Raw genomic sequence first — 19,651 nt, 5'->3', positions numbered from 1 at the left:
GCTATAGATGTATGTAGATACAAACTACTGGTAGTTATTAAAATACTTGGTTCCACACCAGTCCCAAGTTCGCTTACCCGTGTCTACCACGTTAAAAAGCACAGAGAAACCAAATAATAATATAACTTTCTACGAAGATTAAACTAGTATTTTCGCCATCAGGACAGTAAGGATATTGTTGGATCGGTCTACAAAAATAAAAGGACTGCGGTCATATAATTCCGGTCCTGATTAAATTTGTCAGTCCCTTATCTCCTTGCATGATGTTAAAAGTTGACTTTATATATTTTTAAGTATTGTAAGAACGGTAGATCTATTTTGGTGGTTGAATTTAATTTTCTTTTTTTTCCTTTGTAACTAATGCCTTATAATTTAATATATGATCATTGTTTTTAATTTCAATAACTCAAATTTGTATTAATTATCGAATTAGCAAGTATTCGGATTCCAATGGACGACACGGTATATGGATGAGTGTCAAAATTGAAATACAATTTAGACCGAGTCAGATTCTTCAAGAATAGATCTATACATGCATGCATTCATGTATAAAGACAAATATCAAAATTCGGAATCAGTAATTGATACAATACACATAATACTACAATATGTTATAATATGTATCTAATATTAGAAGGATAATATGCAAATATGTGATGTATTTGTGATAATCAAATTCCATTGTGTCTTTTTTTATATTGTCATTTTTTTCTCTAGTGAATATAAATAAAATATATAAATTATGTCTTAGGGTGGTTTTTTTTCAACAACTTTTGAATGCGAAGAAAAGTTGTCATGTGGTAAAGAAAAAATTGCACTGATGCAAAATTTCATCGTACAAACGGGTTAGATGTAGATCGGATATCCTCGTCAAAGTTTCGGTAAAGAATATATTAGTTTTTTTAAATAAAGTATTATTACCTCTCCAACAAAGTTGAAGTTCTGTTTTTGTCTTTGTTTGTTCGTTGTCACACGGTTTACAGCAACAGGATTTTGATCAAATTTGGTACAAATTTTTATAAATGTAAGAGGCCATTGAATTATGGAGGGTAAAGATAAAAAAAACGTAAAAATGTATAATAGACCATAACTTTAGAACAAATTGATATATATTATATAACTCAATTTAATTTTAGCGGGAGATTTTGCAATTTACCGAGTGCCCATTCTAGTTCTTTATTGTGCATTAAATAATTTTGATATTCTTTTTCTACGGCTATAACAAATATCCATACAGTTCTTTTCCTAAATCTCCTTATGGAAAAAAGAGAATAAAACTAGAATAAGCACTCCGTAAAACAATAAACCTCCTCTTTTAAAAATCATATTGAGTTATGTATCTTAATTTGTTGTAAGCTTAAAGTCGATTATGCAATTTTTTCCCGTTTTGTGTTATCTTGACCATTGACTTTTACCACACAAAAATTTAACTGTGACCATATATAATCTTTATTCCAGGTTTGATCTGACTTTTGTCGTAATATTGTTGAATAACAAACAATCTAACGAAAAAACTTTAGAAAATGAAATGAACACATGGTAGAGCACAAAAACTCCAGCTAAATTCAAATTGAGTTATGTATCTTATTTTTTGTCCAAAGTTAGGATCAACCATGTATTAGTTATAGTTTCTGTTACCTTGACTTCTTACAATCTAATGGCCTTTTTCTGTGACCATATATAATCTTCGTACAAAGCTTGATGAAAATTGATCTGTAACTTTTGCCGAATCCTGGGGACTAACAAAGAAACAAATACAAAGCATTATAGACAGAAAAAATAAAAACAAACACCTGCAAAAACATTACCTTCTGTTCAACTTGGATGACAGAGGTAACACTCTGTATAAAGGCACTGTAAAAATATTACTTGTCCTACATATCATTAAAATAATTTCTGTGTGTTTGTGATGTACGCTCCGTTTAGAAAAACATTTATTTAAACAAACGTCGCAAATTTTTTCTTAAAGGTATGGATCGTCAATTCAAAAATGCACCAAAAAGTGAATTATTGTATTAATAGAACGTATATTAAATACGAATTAAAAAGAGGAATTAGGAAGAGGATGAACGAGTTAATTTTAGTATGTATCTTCATTATGGTTGAAAAAGGAACCTGGCAAGTAAGGAATGTCAATAAATGTATCACAGGGGCAAATATGTGAAAAAAAATGACTTTATTTTTAACCAAATTATTATTTTCACTTGTTCAATTATATGTTACATTTACAAGAGTGTCAAAAGGGGGGTGCTGATTTCATTGTATATACATCAAATGGACAGAAACAACAAAAAATGTTGTATACTTGCAGGTTTTACAATATGAATTTACCTATTATATAATTCTACTTTATAGTAAATCGTTTTATTTTAGAATTTTAAATTAAATAAGTTAAATACAAATAAAATCTTTTAAATTTTTCATTGGTATCTCTAAGATAGGGTGTTTGTGCCTGTAGGTTATCAAAATGATTTAATACAAAATAAAGAAATTTGTTTTATTTGTATCTCAATTTACTAAAAAAATAATTTTTACATTTTTTTCAAAATTTGACCAAGATGTGCGCTCAAAAGATGACAAGTTCGAAATTTGGCAACAGTATTTTTCCATCCAACTCAAAATTCAACAAATGTTAAAAAAAACCGTTCGTTTCTTTGTATAACAAAATATATATACGCATGACAATGAAATATTATCGTGATGATATTCTGAAAAGCAATCTATCTTTTAAACCAATCAACAACTTTAATGATCAAAGGACTTATACTCAATGCATTTTTTAAAAGCAATGTAAATAAAAAACATTTATTTGTATATGCTGCATACAAGCAAATGATTAAGTAAAAATTTATTAACGATTTTTTTATCGAATCTTTTTAAATTATAAGGATAAAAATAAAATGTATCTTTTAAAATTTACTGTGGATATGTTAACAAAACATTATTACGAACACATACATTAAACATGTTGCTTGAACAAAAAGTGGCCATATATATATATATATGAGGCCCGTCAATACAAAAGAAAGTTAGAATATTTGTGCTCAAAATTGAGTATGGATCACAAATTTGTAATCTTGTACAATGTGCGAGTTATAAATTTCAAATTGATATACCAGGTGGTCCATTTAAATCTTAACACTTATTAATTCAATAATTAATGAAAGTTGAGTGATTTAAATTAATTCATATTTTGATATATTAAAGCATCAACAATTTGATACATAAAAAAAAAGTATAAGTACCATCGTCTCCACTATCAGCAAGTCTGAACCATTGGAAGGGAAGAAAGGCTCTGTCAAAGTGGCCCAAGGTCCATGAGGGCCCACGAAAGATATCTTGGGGTTTCTCAGTAGACTGTCATGTGAGCTATTATAAAAGTGGGCTGAAAGAACCTTGTGAGGGTTGAAAGCCCACTTTTGATACCAACAATGAAAGAAACTTATCTCCTCCGTTTCAAAATTCTTCTGATTCTTTTGAACTCTTATTTGACACTTTTGCCCCCCCCCAACACCCAAGATGGATAGCCACTGTTAGCCAGCACTGGGATGCCATGACACAGGACTACATCTGCAGTGAGTGCCAGAGCTTCCGCCGCCACCTGGAAGCCATCATTGCCGCTATGGTCGACTATATTAATGATTACGAGAGCTTAGACACACATACTATTAATTTTGTTGAAATTCTGAAGTTTACATCAAAGTGTTCAGATTTATATAGACCTCTCATGGTCAAAATATAATTTAAACTTTTTCGGGTGCGTTTTTTGAAATTTTCCAAAGCATGAAGAATAACTCTTCCTCCTAAATCAAATTATTTGTAGCTTGTGTTGTATAATCCATATTTTCCTTGGTATAATGATATATCTAAGGCGTAAACTTTTGGATCAGTAGCAACCCAAGCCTTGTATCTCCACCGGATGGGCTTGTCTCTGATGAATTGCTTTGATGGGTGACGCACAAAATATGGAATCATAGCATCGTCGCTTCATAGATTAGTTGGGCTAAACAAATCTCCAAGTTTAGAACAATTTGTCTTTAAGATGTCGAGTAATTTGCAAATTTGTCGTTTGATGTTTGGAATAGTTCATAATTTCATCAAAACAATCTCGCCTCATAGATTTTGCAATAGATTCATTATGTAAGACTGGATGCAATTGCCAAAAAAGTCGGCGCAGTGGCACTTAACAATAACCTGGCACTAATAATATTCTAAAGAAACATCTCATTTCATTTGAATTTATTGTAAAGTCATGGCCATAGTAGTGTATTTACAAACTGCAAAGGATCTTCTTTCCTTCCTTCTTCACCTCCTCTTCTTCTTTTTTTGTAATTATTTGACATATGTAATGTATATATATGTATGGCATATATCTTTATCATTCTTAGTATAAGTACTCTGTCAGTATTGTATATGTCAGAGTAGTCTATATTATGTATCTGAATATAATGTACATGTGTTCTTTATCAATCTCCTCCAGGTTACTCCTCTTTCTCTCGGTCGTATTATATTCCTGTTATACTCTAGTTTGTGTCTAGCAACCTCGTCAAGATACAACAATGATATCTTTGAATTGTATAGTTTCTGGTTGATTTGACTAAATGTTCGATGACCCCTTCAGACAGAAACAGCGCAAAAAATTTAAGAGGACTTCTTTGAATGTCCGTCAATTTTGAGTTATCAGATATGTATTCATTTACCCCATTTCTGAAAACATTTCTAGCCTGATGTATATTGATTTTATTTGTGTCCTCTTTATTAACTAATTCGACTGAAGCAAATGCAGTGAGCTATGAAGCAAGAAGATTTTTGAAGCTCACGTTATCTTCTTGTTGAAAATACTATAGGGTAGACATAGTAGAAGGAATATTTTTGGTAAGTCGAATTTTCAAAACATAAAATGTATCTATAGTATTTAACATACAGCCAAGTCTTTTAAAAAAATATAATAGTAAAAATTACCTACTTGATCGCAAAGACATTTTTGATAAAGTAAGCCTCGTCTTCCCACGCTCTTCAGAAAATAAATGATAATAATTTTTTTAAATGAAATAAAAAATAATAAATATTAAGTCAAAGTGCTTTCATATTGTGCAGTAATAATTAAATACATTCATTAGTTTTACAACAACAGAGATTTTAAGTTTGTCATTTTTTATTTTGTGCTACTGCAACGAGCAGCTTAAATGGGTAAATATTAGAGTTGAAAGGCTGTACAGTACTAATTTTTTTCAGTTCAGTCTGACTTTGTGGACCCGTATTTTTTTCGGTCTGACTTTATAGACAGATTTTTTATTCTTTTTGGTCTCAATTTATGGACTAACTTTTTTCGGTCTTAGCCTGTGCACCGATTTATTTCATCTTCATAAATTATGGAGGGCCATTTTTTTCTCTAGATCAACCGTAATTGAGTTTTTCAAAAAAGTATTAAAACTACACGATATGCTCCAGAACAAATACTATATTCATATATAAAACGATGGGATTAAAAATCATCTGAGCTATCTCTGTTTAAACTTCGTATGAATTCATTGTATTACTTGAAAATACATCTCATGTCATGCTATGAACAATTTATCTGTAAAATCGGTCTAACCGATTTTTTATGAACAAACTGGGCAAATTTTTTTAAATTTTTTTCTCATATAAAGACTTTATTCGTTTAGAAAAGTTACATATATAAAAACATATAAAATGAACATTTTAGTTTATAATTAAATCCCTAAACTAAAGTCAATACAACAATTAATTAGCACGGTGAGTCAAAGGAGAATTAAAATCCTCCGTAGTCGTTTATCATATTTCATAAAAATCATCAATAAACTTAGTAAAATGATCTGGTAGAAAACAAATGAATAAAAATTATTTAAATCCTATAACTAAAAAAAAGTAGGATGGAGACAAAAAGAACAACATTTAAGCAATAGATGAACAAAACTTTTTAAACCGTCTGTGGATGCGTATTAGATGGCGAAGAAATATTGTCATATTGTCTTTCGAACCATTTGGGTAGTAACGTATCAAATCCCCTGTGTCTTCCACGTTAGATTAGAAGAATCTGGAATTTTAATGGCAAAGACAGAGTATCTTGCAGCAGTCGAAATAGAAATAGATCTAAATTCTTTATTTCGGATAGGGTTGTCTTCTGTCAGCTTCTCTGCTATCCTACTTCTACAGCTCGAGAGAGCTAACTCTATGGCGCGATTTTTTGTAGGAGCACTCGAAATATTTGAAGTGAGCCCGAATAAAAGAATAACAGTCACGAATTTATCACTTATTCCTGCTATGTTAAGCAATATGATTTTTTTCAGTGTATGTATGTAGTGAAGGACAGTCAGCAAAAGCATGAATAACTGTATTAAACAATTTTCCACAGTCCTTGCAAGGAGCATTGAAGAATATATATCCTGATGATATTTGAAGTTGCGAAGTGAATCGCTTTCCATCTTTTACTTTTAAATTTGAACCCATGATTATCTTCTTCCACGACATGGGCAGGCCCAATATTTTTAAAAATTTGTCGCAAATGTTGTCAGCTTCCTCCTTATAATTTAATGCAAAAGACATTCTCAAATGCCATGGAATGGGCATCATGTGATTGTCTGCAGCTCTCTTTAGTGGATAAAAAAATTCCCACAGTTGAACATTGAGTCTTTGCTCAAATCATGAAAGGAGATCATGCCCCTCGATAAGGCTAACCATTCTAACTGTTTTGGTTCTACAAGATTTTTAATTAAAACTTCTTTTTAGAATTCTGTCGCACCACATCAATGCTGGAAGTGGATGAAAATGACAGCGTACCTTTCTAAATAATCCTATGTGCTACCACTAAAGATGGAAATAATTCATCCAAGTGATAGTTTATAAAATCTGTTCCCAGCATAACCCATGTGTACATCGGGTGTGAGGAAATAGTAGCTCGCCACTCAGTCTCTGGATGTCTTGAAAGATCAATTAGAACTTTTTGATTGACTTTAGGAAGTATTCTTGAGAGCAGAGATAATCTTCCACCCATAAGAGATCTAGGTCGTTTGATTGAGGGTAAATAGATCCTATGAATAAAGATATTAAGCCAGGAGTCTTCTTCTTCAATTGCTCTCTCAGCAAGCCAGGGAATAGCTGTTGCCTTATAAAGGATATTAGGAATAATTAAGAAATTATATAGGTCAATCCTCTTTTGAAGATTGAAACTTCTCCATTGGTAAATGGAAGAACACACATACTTTTTTAGGAATGTCCAGTTTGAATAAGAGGCACCTTTTGAATCCCATACAATTCCCTATATCTCCACTGTGTCCTTAATTGAACAGTAGCAATTTGAATAGCCTTACTTGGGCTCCACTTACCAATAGGAAGAACAACCGTCTTTTTATAGGTGATTTTCAAACCGGACCTCATTTCATACTTCTTGAAATAGTTCAGAATTACTTCAATTCGTCTAGTTAATTGAGCCTCAGAGTTTGCTTCTAACATCAATGTGACGTCGTCGGCATACATATCGATTATATGTCTCGAGGTCCCAAAATCCACTCCAAACCCCTTAAATTTCTTAATAATGGAATCTCCAAGATCTTTTAATGCAGCAACGAATAATAGGGGGGCTCAATGAAAACCTCGACGGCAACTCTTTCTTAAGGTAATTGGGTCGCTTTCTACCTCCCCCATCGAAATAGTTGATATGTCATTAAATAGAAGAGCTCTAATGGGATTAAATAGTTCTTTTGGAAGACGTCTTTTAACTGCTTTCAAAATATGACTGTATAGGACAGAATCAAATGCTTTGCTAAAGTCCACAGCTATAATTGCACCAAAAGTTCCTTTTTTACGTATAATTTCAACAGCAGACTGTACATTTCTTGAAATGTCTGAAATCTTCCTTCCCTTTAGGAAGCCTTTTTGTTCTTTCCCAAGTTTGGAGTTCAAAATGGATTCTATTCTACTGGCAAGAACCCCTGAAAGAATGCGATAGCTCTCATTGAGTATCGTGATGGGTCTCCAATTGTTGATATCGGTAGCCATCCCCTTTTTTGAGGTCATAACTATCCGGCCTCTTGTTATGGATTTCGGAAGCTTCCCCCGAATTTCCATAGATTCCCCAGTTTAACTAATTAGGGAACAACCTCATCTACACATTGGGTGAAAATCTTCCAACCAATGCCATCTGGACCAGAAGCTTTTCCATCCTTAAAATACTTTGTTATGTAATTTGATATAACATTTTTTGTGAAGATTGAATGTTTGAATGTTTTCCTAACTTAGAACGAGGAAAATAAGCTCTCCTTCCCCCCCAACAAGCTTTTGGAAGCACCTATGAAAGAGTTTCAAAATTTCCTGTGTGTCAGTGATAGTTTGGCCCTCGTCAATGATTTTCTTGATTGAAGTAGTTGATCGGCCTTTCGGAAACAATTTTTTTAATCTTTTAGAAGCGTTTGTTTCTGAAACAATTTTTTCCTTAAACTCCATCTCAACAATCTCCGAAGTACGATATTCTTTGATAAAAATTTTATCCAACACTACCCACCTTTGGGTCTTAAAACGTTTCCTTGAATGATATTGTTGAATATCAATTTGAATCATTTTATGATCAGATCCAGGATAAGAGCGATAGAGTGCATTTGTTGTTTTTGACCGGATAGAAGAAGAAGCAAGAGCTAAATCCATCCGTGAGGACTTCTTCCCACTTCTCCAAGACACACTATCCTTTGGGTTACAAAATCCAATGATATCACATACGTCCAGTTCCATGATAAGTTTGGTCAATATTTGAAGATTAGGGTATCGAAAATTTGATTTATATAGATCTACATTAAGATCACCAATTAACAGGAGAGGATACAAGTCATTTTTGAAGATGTTAATGATTGCCTGAAAGAAGGCAAAGCATTTAATATTCGGTCCACAAGCGTTGACTAAATAGAAACCACCACTTACTGTTGAAATAAATATTTTATGCAATTCCCCCCACTAGAGAATTCATTTACACAGATGGGATTATTGATAGTCTTTGAGACCAACGAAAGTATTCCCCGATGTGTCCCGTCTCCTATGAAAAAGTGATGATAGTTTTTTGGAATACAAAATTGGCACTTAAGTGAGCAAGACTTGGAAGCAGGGGACTTCACATCTTGGATGCAAATAATATCCGGTTTTCCATAGAGTAGACTTTTCATAAGATAATGTCGAGAAATTCGATCTCTTCCCTCCCTCGTATTCAGTGACAGTATTTTACTGATTCCCATATTAATATTTTGATCCCTAGAAATAGGTGGCTTGAAGAAATCATCATATTTTAAGAAGCAAATCCAAACTTTTCTTTTGGCGCGATCTAACCGAAATTATCCTTTTCACTTATGTGGACCGAATTTTTCTATGAGAATGCTCTAAACCGACCTTTTTTGTTAGACCAAACTAATTTGATCCAACAAAAAAATATAACAGTGTCAGACTGGTCTAGGATTTCCAGACCGAAACCCAATACTAGAAAAATATATTTTTATTCTCCAAAGAAGGGGGGTAATCCCTACTTCATTATCTTGGCAATCAAACCATTCATATTCTCTCTTTTTTTCTGACACTCTAAGAGTAAAGCTTTAATTATACTCATATTTTTTCCTTTAGTGAACTTCTTCAGTTCAAAACTCTCCAAAAGAAAGTTTCTTTCCAACAAGTTTGATGAGGGGAGAAAATATATTTTTTTCTTTTTTTAAAAAGAGCTTCCATGACTGATGCCCCATTATATGTTCTAAGATACAACATTGAGGATCACATGTGCCACAAAATGAAAAGATATGGATGATATTGTCATCTTTCATTGCGTATTTATGAATATAAAATAGCACTGCAGAAAACTTTTTGAAAAAGTAGCAAAGCTATGAAATAAATATGTTTGTCTATTACACTCTTTAATTCACCACAAACCAACGTAGTACATAGAGAAATGAGGTTTTTTTTAAAATACTAAATGTAAAGATATACGAGGGTGATCGGAAAAGTATCATGTAATAATGGGTGTTTCTCGAGACCGGTCTTTATCTGGAGACATTTTTTTAAGGTTTTGGTGTCGTCTCCGTCTTGACAAATCAAAGTCTTGCTCGTGTTATTGAGCTTAATACATTCGGTCTTGGTCTCGAACTAAAAATACTGGGGTATTGGTCCTGATTTTTGTCTCGAACTTTATAACCACGTTTTTGACTTAGTGTCGATCCTTATCTATGTCGTGGGAATTGATTTTAGCCGATATTTATAAATAGGAATCTTTGGAAGTGCAAATACTGGAGATTAATTTCTTTACCAAACGTTCCAAAATATGCATATGACCAAGCTAAAAGTGGACATGTACCTGGTCTTGAAATTATCTTGGCCTACTGGAAGGCAAAAAGGTATTTCAACTATACAATGTCGTGCTTCCCAGTAGTACCAGCAGCGAGTGTTTGTTCGCCAATGTGAAAGAGATCCTGAGGAGGACTAGACAGAGGCTGAAAGACAACAACTTTGAGAAACAGCTCTTGTGAATGTCAAATAAAGAGCTAAAAGAGACATTACTTTTGTAGATATTCAATTACTCGCCGACAGACCTTATTTGAGTTTTTTTCTACATATATTATATTTTTATAATAATTTGTTAATAATCCCATTTGAAAAAGGTCTATAAATCAATTAAATAAGTTAGAAATATTTATACATGAAGTATAGGTTAGAAGAAATTGTATATTTGAATAACTACATTGCAATTAAATTGATTGGATTGCTGATATCAAATGGCCATGATCTTTATATCGCTATATTGCAGTAAATTTCTGATCGCTCACAAGCCTAGATATTCGTTATTATAAATATTTAATGGATAATTTTGTCAATATAAAAATGTATAGAATGAAACGAGTTCTAAACAAAAGTCGAAATATTATATACAAATCTATTTGAGCTCATAATATGTCGAGTCAGGTGCCTTAAATAATAAAGAACTCATGAAAAAATTTGAATAGAAAATACATAGAATCTTTGTAGTATATTCAAAAAGTTTGCCTGCAATTTCACTTTTTCTATTTCTATCTCGAAATTGGAGATAGCGGATTGTTGAATTTCCATTATAGCAAATTGTTAATATTATGCAAATAACTATATTTTTGGAGTAAAAGGAGATTCATCTCGAGTTTATGAGTTCGTCTATTAGGAAATATTCCGAGAGAGGGGGTTCTTGGAGTCGAACTGTGAACTGAGAGATGAGGTTAGAGGTGATCGTAAATTAAAGCACTACGACTTTTTATTGTATATGTCATGAACCATTACAGTATAAATACAGGATGGACGTAATGGGTATCATTGAGAGGAACTGCTTTGTCATCAAATCCAATCACTCCTGAGACAGAAAAATAATATACAGAAATATAAAATATATTTAAAAACACCAACTATTGTCTAGTCCTATTTGTATACTTATTCGAGTCGATAAATCAATTGAGTCGATAACCTTCTCCTTCAGCTCCAATAATATTAGATTTGGGGAAAAAAGTAATTTCGTATTTCCCGTCCTTTTTTTAAGCTAAGTATATCTTGTTTATTATTTTTCACACTAGATCATTCGAGACGGCATCGAAAAGTTGTGTATAATATAAACTATTTTTTGAAAGTATTTAGTAAGAAAATAAACGAAAACAGATAGATCCCTTATAAAAAGGATAAAATTTGGGTTATTTGTTATTTTTATTCTATGTAAGTTTAATTATAATAATGTTGATATCATAAATATTGAACGTTAATCATATTTTCTTAATCTATAATGTTTATGATTTTTGCATCTGTGATATACATTTATCAAACATGATACGGAGACCTTGTTATAAATTACCTTAGCTTTGCTCATGATTTTAAAGATGACTAATTGTATCTGTGTATTTGATAGTACCTCTAAGCCCAAGGCTGTTGCCAGGAAATTTTAGTTGGTCGAGTAAATTATAAAAAAAAATATATCGACTAGTTTGAAAGGAGAGGACAATGCACGAATATTGCAAATTAATAATATCTAATGATATTAATCCGATTAATCAATATTTTGACTAAACGAGGTGTGTTCAAATAATAAGTTAACTTTTCAATTTTTCCGGGCAACTTATGTTTGATTTACTTGATTTTTTTTAGGTTTCTATGTTAGTACTTTCGAAAAAGAACATTTATTTATTCTCAAAGATTTATAATATAATTAGTTTGTTTGTCAGAGGCATAATGGAAGTATTTTGTGTATTCTGCGATTTTTTCTTATTGAAAAAAAAAAATCAAACAAAGAATTTCCTTGAAATTTTTTGTAAAAATGAAATTAAATGCTCCAAAACACCTGGAATGTTGAGAGTGCCATAGGGTCAAACTGTTTTGAGTAAAAAGGATAAACTATAAGGTATAAAAACTCTTCCGAGATGGCTGTGAAGATGCCAATGACGAGCATTGCTCTGGAGGCACACTCACGTAGAAAACATTGAAGCAGTGAATAAATTTTTTTGAAAATAGTCAAAGTGGCTGAGGATATTGATATATCGTTTGGCTCGTGAATGAAATTTTTTCGAATGTTTTGGGTATGAAACGAGTATCAGATAAGTTATTTCCGAAATATTGACAAAAATTATCATTGCATGAGCATAGCATCACTAATGAGCTGTTGGCATACGTCAATGATGATCATGAATTGCTCAAAAGGGTCATAACTGGTTTATTTATGAAAAAAAAAAGAAGTTAAATACATAAATACATTTTTTGCTTTATAATAAACCTTTACAAAAAGGGGGGGGGGGTCGATTGTTCCTAGGGAAATTCATTTCCATGCAAGGATTTTTATTTACAACAAGCAGCTTTCAAGATGCATAAACTTGTAATAGCTAATGAACATATACCTAAAAATACAGAATAGTCTAACAGTGAGTGATCAGTATGTAATCAGTTATTATCCATCTTTTTTTCTTCCTCTTTTTAAAGACCTTTTTTGAGAGATGCAACAAAGTTATTATTGTAGTAATGACGATGCATTAAATAGGAAATCTACTCTAACCAATCACGTTTAGTGATCTGTTATCAAAAAATGATCTTAGTTTGAGTGAGAAGAAAAAATAACATTAATTTTATTTTATTATAAGCCATGTAACAGAATGTTATTATTGATTTAGGGCATAAGTAAGAATATGCGTTTGATTAGTTTATTATTAAACTTGTACGTTCGTCCATTTTTTTTTGGGCGGGACATTATTGAGAGAATAAAATGTTGGAATCAAGTGGTAATTCCAAGAGTAAACCAAATCCTGAGATGTACGCCATATAATAAGATGTTGTGCCATAGTTGGAGGAAGAAAGGAATTGATTTCATTCGGCTCCATATAACGGAAAGAATCCAGAAAGTTCACAGTTTTCGCCGATGAGAGACATAAATAGTTTTCCGATTAAATTGCAAAGAGCATACTAACTAGCTATAGGCTTAGGGATCCCAATCGAAGGAAATGAGCCGATTACTATATATCTACCTGAAAAAGTGAAAAATAATTTGGGGTTAGTCAGGGTGGAAGTGTATTAAATGCAAGGGGGGCTCATCCTCTATTGGTGATGCTAAAGAATCAATGCAAGCAATACTCATTCAGGGACAACATCTCTTGGCAAGAACTCACAGACAAATTTAAAGAGGCTGAAAGGGAAATAAAAAGAGTAATGACTACATCAAGCGAGTTTGGGATCCTATCCTCACTCCAAAACAGATGTTATTAAAATTTGTAAATCCTCTTGGGTCTTTTTCACAGAAGGGCTCTTCATGGACGACCGGGCAATCTCCAAGGAATGTAAAAAAACAATAACAATTATCCATAATTTTAAGGACTGCAACTCTCAGAAGTATATTATGCTAAAAATTAGCCAGGTTGTGGAGTCCAAATTAGATAGGAAGCTATCGAACCACGAACTCTTATATGGTTTTGGAGGAGCCAGCAATATCGAGCGAGTGGCGTCGAAGGTTATTATTAAATTGCAATGTTTTCTACTTTCAGAAATTTTTTTATGAATGTCTTGTTTAAGCTAAATAAATAATTTTTGGAAAAAAATTTCAAAAGTTCACAGCTGTTCACGGGAAAATTAACTTTTTTGGTAAAAAATTATAATATTATATTTTTTGGAGAACAACTTCAAAAATTTATACATATTTACTGAAAAGTAAATTTTTTTGGAAAAAAATTGGACAAATTAAATAAAATTTCAAATATTCAATTTTCTACTAAAAAGAAAAATTAATAAATTTCGGAGGTGAACAACAGCTTTTCCAGCCCTCTCTCTTGTATTGGCCATTAAATTTAAATTTAAATAAGATTGGAGTAAATATATTGTAATAAATAACTTATTCCAATGAATTTTTTCTCAAAAATTACAAATAAATTCACATTTATTCTAACAAAGCCTTCAATATTATTTAATTCAATGAAATGCAATGGATAAATTATTCATGTTTCAAATGAGTTCATTATACGCTTGAAAAGATAAAAAAAAAAAGCATTGTGATACATCGTTAATCCTTAAATTTAAAAAAAAATGGATTTTCGTCCTTAACATTCAATTTTTCTAATTCCATTATAAAATGAATATAATTATGAAATAATAATAGTAATTAGCATTAATAGTTAAACTAGCCCAAATTTGTATAATGCTTTTCAATGTATAGGGCTATTTTAGTTCTTTTACAAAAAAATTCTCTAACATTTCATATTACGGACTACAAGAAAGTTCACTGTGATATTTTTAGCCTTGGAAAGTCCACTTCCCTCTTTTCACTCCAAGGTGTGTTCATCACAGGGATAGTTAGTCCCGAAGTAAGTTTACCCTGAGGAAAGTTCACGGCAATTTCCTTTCGAAGAAAAGACATATCTACTATAATATAATATATAGTTGTATGATTCTATATGTCCCATAATTAAAACGCATAGCCAGGGTATTTTTTTCAAAAACAGAGACAGATAAATGCTTAAAACATTAAATAAAAGTTGTTTAGAATTCTGAGTTACTTACCTTAATTTTTTTTTAAATTCTGATCTGACCAGATTCCTGGGCTTTGAAGGGAAAGTTTGTTTTTCCCTAATAAGTTGATATTTTTTTCATAAGACAGGATCGATTCTCCCATGTCTCAAAGTTTTATTCAGGCATGGGTTGTCAATTCGAAAAAAATACACCAAAAAAATACGGGGAAAAAATTATTCTATAAACGGAAAAAGGGCGAAGGTATATTGAATACGATTTAAAAAAAAGGGAATTTTTTTATAATCTTCATTTATGAAATAATAATTAAATATTATGATAATTATTACAAACAACAAAACAAATAAGTTAGTTGAAGTAAATAGAAACTACATTAGAAACAATAAAAATGTAAACGATGTGTATTGAACGTCGATACATTTAAAAGATTTGAGGTTGTGTTGATTTTATAAAATTGTTCCAACAGATAAAAATTAATATTCTTTTATGTCTATTTACATATATTCCCTTGTGGGTGTTATTAAAAAAAACCCCAAGTTAATAACAATGCATTTTCCTTGACTCTTTGTCATCAAACCTCCTGAATAAAGTTATACTCCGTTTAATAAAAGTTTCAAAGCCTATAAGAAGGCCTCCACCTTTTTATCGAACAACGTACACTATGTTCAAAATACGTGCAATTAAAAAGTCAATTTTTTATGTATTTATCTTTAATTCTTTCCTCTAGGATTTTACAGGCTCTTAGGATCCTTGAGTAGTTGTAGAAGAGGTGCTGGCTCGTTTCTTTTCCTTACTTACAAAGAGAATAATTCCGTCTATCCTTTTTCAGATTCGATTTATTCATGAAATGGCTCAAAGTCGCCATCCTGTAGCGAAACTATTTTTGTTTTGCGTTTGAGAAAGGGGTCTGCATGACAGTCCGTAGATTATGGTCATTGACGTCCTCCGTGGATCCACCGTACGATAAGATTCTTCTCTCAACTATACATTTTCCATTTTTATTTGGAGTCTATTCGGAGTTTATTTTGGATTTCCTTCAGTCCGATCATTGAGGGAGTAAAGGGTGTGAATCTTATCTCTGAAGATGAGTTGCCCTCATTTGGATTTTTTTGAATGTCAGAAAATTAGCCCCATCTGGTTCTGAGTCTTGCCATTAAATTTCTTCTACCGAGGTAAGCCCACTTGATTAAAAAACTTCATCTAGTCATCAATAAAAGAGGTTTATCTGATTTCAAATATATAAGGTTTTGTATCATACCCAATTAATTGTTTTTTTGATTCCCTCTATTCTTTCACAGTTTGTATCAAGAATGGCAAGTATTTCATTAAATGGATAACCCTAGGAAGTGTGCAAACATTCCACGCAGTAAGTTTATCTAGTCTTTTATCAATAAAGTTCGCAAAGAATTTGAATGAGTTTACCAATGTTGTTAAAAAGATTTTTTCGAACGAGAAAATTAATATTATTAATGATTCTGTCCCCCAATAATTTTACTTCTTTCTCCACTTCAAAACTCGTAAAATTTCCTTTAATATAAACATTCAACGATGTTACTACTTTTGTTTTTTCTTTATTCATTTCGGGACTGGATTTGTTTTTGAAGTTATCCATAACTTCTAGTATGGCGTCTATTGAGTTCTTGATTTCTGACGGCGTACTCCCAAGTTCAATTTTGTAATGTTCTTTTCTGCCTGGCAAGTCAAGAGAACAGCTTGTTGATTCCTGTAGATTGTTGAGGCCATGTTGACGAACTTTGGGGGAAACTTGTACTTGGCATATTGTTCAATGATATATCTATGAGTAGTTGTGTCGAATGTACTTCAAAAGTTGATGAGTAAAGTTATGTAGTCCTTTCTACTGTTTTGGATTTGGTTGGAGGATATTTTCTGCCAAACAGCCTTAACGAAATCTTTCTGATCCACACTGATAATAGAAGGATGAATTTTACAATTCTATTGTTAAATATTCTAAGCTGTATTTTTTATGACGTATTTAAGAATGTAATAGTTAACAATGTTACCTATTTTATTCCTTCCCTTTTTTTGGGATAAGATTGACAAAGTCCTTTCCCATAAAATTTGGGACAAACCATTATTCAAAGCTTCCCCATATACTGCTCTTAGCATAGGCGCCAGTTCCTCACAGAACATTTTCTAAAATTCAAAATATGTAAATATGAATAAAATTTATTTAATTTTTCATTAGCTATCTTTAAGATAGTGTGTTTGTAGTAGTATATTATCATATAATTATTAGAAAGGGTCCAATATATTTTATAATTTGCTTGTACAAGTTCAAAATGTATTTTAAAATGACTGAGTTAAAATTCTTTCCACAGTCCTTACAAGGAGAGTTGAAATAGATATAGCGCGTCGAAATTGGTATCTTCTTATACGTATAATATATTAACAAATTAAGATAAAAAATTTTTTTTTACTGTTTATTAAATTGTTTTTTATTGCTTGTGCAAGAAAATATACAAAAAAAATTATTAGATGTATGCAAAAACATAAACAAATAATATCAATATTTAGAATTTTGGCTGCTCTTTCTGTTAAATTAAGCACTGTGGGACGGTTTGTTATGCAACTATCTTCAGATTTCACTTACAACTACTGCGAAAAAGTTGTGATGAGGTAGAAAATAATCTATGCAAAATTTCTTTGCCTATAATGTCATCTTTAGGTAGCACATCTCGTACAAAGTTTTAAAGGAGACAAAAGTTCTTTATTTAAAAAAAAAATATATTGGTTACGCTTTAGTGATTATTTTGCATCCATTTATTATGATAGACATTTTAATAAGAAATAAAAATATTTTCTTTTTTCTAAAGATTAAAAAGGAAGAATAATATAAGAAAGTTTTGACCTTTCCTTTCTGAAAATGTATATACTATGATTAGATTATGAAACTATTCTAATTTTTTTAGTTTTTTTTTGTAATATAGAAGAATTTTACAAGACAGCTTGTGAAACACAGTTTATAGGTTAGATAAATGTCTATCAAAATATTTTATTGCAAAATAACTAGAGATATTTTCTTGGTATTTTTATTGACTAAAAAGAGAGTTTTTGCCTTTTTTCATAGTTTGATCGATATATCTGACCTAAATCACACATATCGATTATACCAAGGTAATTTTTATACCATATTACAACTTTTTCGCAATAGCCACAATCAAAATTCGAAAATAGTAAAAAAAACCGGCCTGATACCGGATATTTTGCTACACCCTGTATTTAGCCACATAAGGAAATATTCATTTAATTTTTGATGACCCTATCTAAAAGACTACATTCAAAAAGTTTCTTATTAAATGAGGAGTGATACGGAATAGCAGGTTGGCCGTTAAACTTTATTTACCGACCAAAAATAGGTCAAAAATTCATTCATAAATGTTCAAACACCTTATTTGCAATAAAAATGAATGCCATTTTTTCTATTTGCGAATAAATACACAACTATGATATGATTCTGTAATTTATCATAATTCGGTTGAATAAATAATGTTTTTGAAGCAACATATTTGCAAAAGATAAACAATTTGGTACATTGATTATAACGGTATCATATGACTTTGGTTTCTAGGCAAAGTCTTTATGTATCCTTTATTTCTACTCTGAGTTCAAAAAGGACTGACAGTCAGAACACCCCCAATCAATCATCAGTTTTACTCTCAATCATTAAAATTAGTTTATATATAGATTTTCTATATTTAAGAATGAAAAAATAAAGATAACAACATACAAAGAAAATAAGAATTCAGTTTATTCAGATTGCCGATTACAATAAATTTCACACACAAGTAGCTGCATATTTTTCCCAACTCTAAGTATGATCAAATGTAGGCTAACAATATTTATTTTAGAGAAAGATACCCTAAATTCTGAGGGACACAATTTTTTTACGCAAACCTTAGAAAGGACAGTGTTATGGCCTCTGAAGAAATAATCTTGGATTTTGTTCTTTTTATTCAACAATAACTAAATTTTGATGACACAATTTAAAAAATTTCAAGGAAAAAAAAGTTTTCTTATTGACTTACACATTTTTTCTTTATTGATGTCTACAGGGCATTTCAGATAAATTAAAAATGTTTGAAGTTGCTTTATATCTTTTCTGGTACTGCCTTAGTATGTGAGCATATGAGACTTTGTTTACAGAGAAGTTCTTGACAAAAAGAGAACATATCTATTAAATACTTGAAGCACAAAGGGGCTTCAAAAGTTATTGGGCAAGTTTTTTGGTGGACACAGAAAATAATCGGAAAAGTATAAAAGTAATCGCCTGTTATTCGACTGAAGTCGTGCCAGTTTTGAAGTTCAAGAATACGGATGGAGTCATGGTTTTTTGAGCTTTGGACAGAGATGGTTCCATTCTGCCACCACGTTTATCGAGGCCGGGCTTAAGATCAACACAAAAAAGTATATGAAGATCCTGAAGGACGTCTTGATACTCTAGATGGAGGAAGAGTTTGACATGGATAATGTGGTACTTGTGCAGGACTCTCCACTGTCCCATGCCTCCAACACAACACAGAGGTTCCTGTTTACCATAAAGTCTGAAATTTGGCCTAGTTATAATCCAGATTAGAACATTCTCGATTTCTATCTATGGACCATCCTTCAAGAACAGATCAACAAACGCTTCTACACCAGT

This window comes from Lepeophtheirus salmonis, chromosome 2 (assembly GCF_016086655.4).
Source record: "Lepeophtheirus salmonis chromosome 2, UVic_Lsal_1.4, whole genome shotgun sequence".
NCBI lineage: Eukaryota > Metazoa > Arthropoda > Copepoda > Siphonostomatoida > Caligidae > Lepeophtheirus > Lepeophtheirus salmonis.
Note: the sequence above shows the minus strand (reverse complement) of the source record.